Source organism: Procambarus clarkii, chromosome 16 (assembly GCF_040958095.1).
Source record: "Procambarus clarkii isolate CNS0578487 chromosome 16, FALCON_Pclarkii_2.0, whole genome shotgun sequence".
Classification (NCBI taxonomy): domain Eukaryota; kingdom Metazoa; phylum Arthropoda; class Malacostraca; order Decapoda; family Cambaridae; genus Procambarus; species Procambarus clarkii.
The window spans coordinates 38,440,869-38,445,868 of record NC_091165.1 but is presented as its reverse complement, the minus strand read 5'-3'; the positions used below and the strand labels follow the sequence as shown (position 1 = coordinate 38,445,868).

Genomic DNA, 5,000 nt, shown 5'->3' with positions numbered 1-5,000 from the left:
TGATTGGGGGGAGGGTTGATGTGTTAGGGGGTTTTCGGTTAGGTGTGGTGGTGGTGATTGGTGGTGATTGGTGGTGGTGGTGATTGGTGGTGATTGGTGGTGAGTAGTGGTGGTGGTGGTGGTGGTGGTGGTGGTGGTGGTGGTGGTGGTGGTGGTAGTAGGTGGGAGGGGGGGGGGGAAGGGGAATGATGGTCTGTGGATTCCTTCTCCGTACCCCTTACATATAAGCAAAAACATGCCTTCCTGTGGGTATAGAAACATTAACACAAATTATATCAGTAACTGATATTGTAGCCTTTTAAACAGAAAAGATTTGTACATACAAATACTTTTAAATTATCATTTATTTGTGGAAATGGCATTTACGTCATTAAATTGATACCTCAGCATCAATTGTCCTGCAGTGGTCCAGTGGTAAAGTGTATATAAGTGATGCGTATTCTTGGAGTTGCGAGTTCAAACCCGGATTAAGCTATATATATATATATATATATATATATATATATATATATATATATATATATATATATATATATATATACAACATGTTTTGTTTTGGTTGTTTGTTTTTGTATAAAGCCTCACACACTATATTAAGCGAGTTTGTTTTAAACATGACATACATATTAATTCATTTTACCAGGCCTTATTCCACACAACTCCGTGAATTTCCCGTGGAGCCAGCCAGCCAGCCAGCCAGCCATTCAAACAAAAACAAACGAAACAAAACAAAACAAAACAAAAAACATTATTGCCAACAGCATTTGGTGTTCCCAGGCGGTCACCCATCCAAGTACTAACCAAACCCAACGTTGCTTAACTTCGCTGATCGGACGAGAAGCGGTGTTCTCAACGTGGTATGGCCGTTGGCATGAGACTGCCTACACATTGTGGCTAATAACCAACTCTTTTTAGTCATCACGGCAGGATACGGACCTTCTTGTGGTGTCTTAATGGTAATTGTATCCTAACATATTTTTGTCTCCTTGGCATGGATATTTAACATCGTTTATTCAGTCTTGGGTTTATGTTCTTTCGCCATTTACAGACATTTTACATCTACCTACTTCCTCAGCCTACCCTGCCAATTTCTAATGAATTTGTGGATTTTCTTTTGTAATACATACATGTGTGTGCTCATCTGCTCTTCAGTTTTTATGATATTTGTCTCATCTGTCCTGCTTTATGATACTTTTACAAAGAACATGAACAAATGCTTCTATTTTAGAGAAGATATGGGATCCAGGTTTCGGAGCCGTAAAACCAACCGTCGTGATTGGTGGACGAGTTGCCAGGTTGCAGCTTCTGTACCGTGCCGGCACATAAATAGGTTCGGCTCAAGCGGCGGCAGCATCATTCCCCCGTGACTGTCTGAGCGTCTCTCATCACCTTGGTTATCTCATCATCATCATGGTAGAAGCAAAGCCTACCAAGAAGGCTGCGGCTGCTGCTGCTGCTGTGGTGGCCACCACCAGGAAACCTCGCGTCCAGGTTGCTCACCCGAAAACTAGTCAAATGGTTCTAGCCGCGGTCGCAGCACTCAAAGACCGTAAGGGCTCGTCTCTACAAGCAATCAAGAAGTACGTTGTTGCCAACAACAAAGTCGAGGCTGCCAAGATCGCCATTTACATCCGAAGATTTCTCAAGAAAGCAGTGGCTGACGGCATTCTTGTTCAGACCAAGGGAAGTGGAGCTAGTGGATCATTCAAGCTGGCCGTAGCAGAGAAGAGGGCCGTTCTAACTCCCAAGAAAGCCACCACAACCAAGAAACCATCTACAGCAGCAAAGAAGGCCGTGGTAACTCCCAAGAAAGCCGCCACAAGCAACAAACCACCTACAGCCTTGAAAAAGAAGCAGCAGCAGCAGCAGCTTGTTGTTGGGAACAAAAAGCCCAAAATAAAGAGAGCTTCAAAATCTCCCAAACCACCCAAGGCAAAGAAAGCTGTCAAGAAAACAACAAAGGCAAAATAAACGACGACATGCAAGCAGCATGAATACACATGACAATAAACATCCAGGCCTCCCCCCTCAGTGGAGGGGCCTCATATGATTCCAAAAAGAGTTTAGTTTTGTAGACAAATAAATCATTACTTTTGGGGTAGATTTACTCTGTATATTATATATATATATATATATATATATGTATATATATATATATATATATACACACATACATGGGTGAGGTGATATGGTACCAAAGTTTTGGGTGAGGTGATTGACATTTACACAAGATAAAACACGAACCAATGGGAATAAAAACATAAGAATGGAAGTAACTGCAGAAGGCCTATTGGCCCATAACACAAGCACTTCCTCTTGATGCTTCTATATTGGTTCGGAGTCTTGAAGCTATAATATATATATATATATATATATATATATATATATATATATATATATATATATATATATATATATATATATATATATATATATATATATATATATATGCACACAAAACTAAATAGTCTTGTTAGACAAATTGCCCCTATTAGAGGCAAGTTGACTAACAAGCCGAATGACTGCAATTGTTTTGAATTTGAGTTAAATCTAACATAGAAATGTAATCAAACCTATGCTAACCCAAGCTAAGCTAACCTAACCTAACCTAAGCTAAGCTAACCTAACCTAACCTAACCCAGCAATTCATGATCTTAATATAATACTGTTAATTGCATAAACCAATTTGGAAAGAAATGTTCGAAAATAACAAAATTAACTGTGCTTGTTAGGAAAATTGGGCCTTGCATACTTGTCCCAATAGTGTGGTTCTCGCTTTTAGGTACGACATAAACGTATACCTAAGTTGAGAGAGAAAAAGATTCGCACTCAAACATGCATATCGATTGCCAGTCCTGAATTCTGGGTAGATATTCGTGTCCTCCCTTTTCATTTACCATCATTTGGATACTATCAAAACAGCTCTGAGAAGGATAAAATGAATAAAACGGGTAGCTCACTCATGTAAAAAGGAAGAGTTGGGAAAGATCTCTCTCTCTCTCTCTCTCTCTCTCTCTCTCTCTCTCTCTCCCTCACCCCCCCCCCCACCACCAATGATCCTGCTCTGCTAGTATATAACGGAACAAACCTTCCCCCCCCCCCACCCCTCCCTCCCCAATCAGAGTCCCTTTAAGCATGCGAGGATAAAAAATAGATTTCATAAGACCCAATGTGCTAGCTGATATCAAAACAATTTATGTTATCGTCTATTAAGCCCTTCAGTAAAAAAGTATAGGGACCTAATTAGGTCCCGTTTTGAGGTGGTGGTGGGTGGAATCGATGGATTAGCCAAGCTCTTATCCGCCGAATCCGTAGAGGGTACGACCCTGGCGCTTCAGAGCGTACACCACGTCCATGGCAGTGACGGTCTTCCTTTTGGCGTGTTCCGTGTAGGTTACAGCATCACGGATGACGTTCTCGAGGAACACCTTCAGGACGCCACGGGTCTCTTCGTAGATGAGACCCGAAATACGCTTCACGCCGCCACGACGAGCTAAGCGACGAATAGCGGGCTTGGTGATGCCCTGGATGTTGTCACGTAGCACCTTACGATGACGCTTGGCGCCACCCTTTCCGAGTCCCTTGCCTCCCTTGCCGCGTCCAGTCATGGTGTTGAAGTTGTGTGAATAATAAAATTTCGGCACGATTTCCCCAGACTATATCCCGTCAAGCGGACGTACTTGTAGCATGGCAACTCCTAACTCCTGCCTGTCCTTACTTTATGCTTGTACTCGAGCAGAAACACGGCTTTCTCACAACGCTTTCAAAACTGCAGTTGCCTACTCGTCTGTTTCACGTCTCTGTGAAATGACTTTTGCACAAATCCAAAAAATAGAGCAAAATCAGCGATAATAGTGTTTGAGGTGAGCTGCCTGTTGGCTGCAGCCAGAGGAAGGAGGGGAGGGGCAACGGGGTGACGTAGGCGAGTCGAGCAGCCAATGGCGCTCGAGCAAGCGCCTCGAGACGGCGTATATAAGCAAAAATTTTTCGGCGCCGGCCATCACAAACCACAGTTGTTCACCATGGCTCGCACCAAGCAGACTGCTCGCAAGTCCACGGGAGGCAAGGCTCCTCGTAAGCAGCTGGCCACCAAGGCAGCACGCAAGTCTGCTCCTGCCACAGGGGGCGTGAAGAAGCCTCACCGTTACAGGCCCGGAACGGTCGCCCTGCGTGAGATCCGTCGTTACCAGAAGAGCACAGAGTTGCTCATCAGGAAACTTCCCTTCCAGCGTCTGGTGCGCGAGATTGCCCAGGACTTCAAGACCGATCTTCGCTTCCAGTCGTCTGCCGTCATGGCTTTACAGGAGGCATCCGAGGCTTACCTGGTCGGTCTCTTCGAGGACACTAACCTCTGTGCCATCCACGCCAAGCGTGTCACCATCATGCCAAAGGACATTCAGCTTGCTCGCCGTATCCGTGGAGAGCGTGCATAAGCTAAAACGACCACCCTAGTATACACCAAACTCGGCCCTTCTCAGGGCCAAAATATCCTTCTAAGGAGATTTCAGACATTCCTAGCATCAGTCATATGAATTAACCTTCATCTATACATATAATAAATAAATAAATACAATAATTTAGGTGTCATACATACACTGTACACGTGATATCAATAAATCAAGTCATTTGTAGTACAACCTGTCCTCTTACAAACAAAACGCCGTCGCTTTTCATTCTTATGCACTGCCAAGGATCCTCCCCCCCCCCCCCCCCCCCCCCAAAAAAAAAAAAAAAAAAAAATTGTCATACTGTACTAGAAATAAAAGCAGCTTGTATAAGTGACATACTGTCCTGTCCTGTTTTATTCTGTTTTTGGTCCTCTGGCTTAATCTGTTAAGTTAGGAGATGACATTTTAAATTAACCGTTTTCTTGACATTTTCAAACCTTAAGAGGGTGGCCTGCATAGTAATCCTAATGTGGAACATAACAATGAATCTCTAATCTCTAGAAAAAAGATACCGAGTGTTTATATGTGTGTTGAGAGAGAGAGAGAGAGAGA

The 5,000-nt window shown here is 43.4% G+C and overlaps 1 non-coding gene across 1 annotated transcript; it reads right to left on the bottom strand.

The window, feature by feature from the left end:
- Nucleotides 1-752: 752 nt before the first annotated feature.
- LOC138365470 (5S ribosomal RNA) lies at nucleotides 753-871 on the bottom strand. The gene has a single exon (XR_011228825.1). It is a non-coding gene; the product is annotated as a 5S ribosomal RNA (ribosomal RNA).
- Between the last annotated feature and the right edge of the window lie 4,129 nt (nucleotides 872-5,000).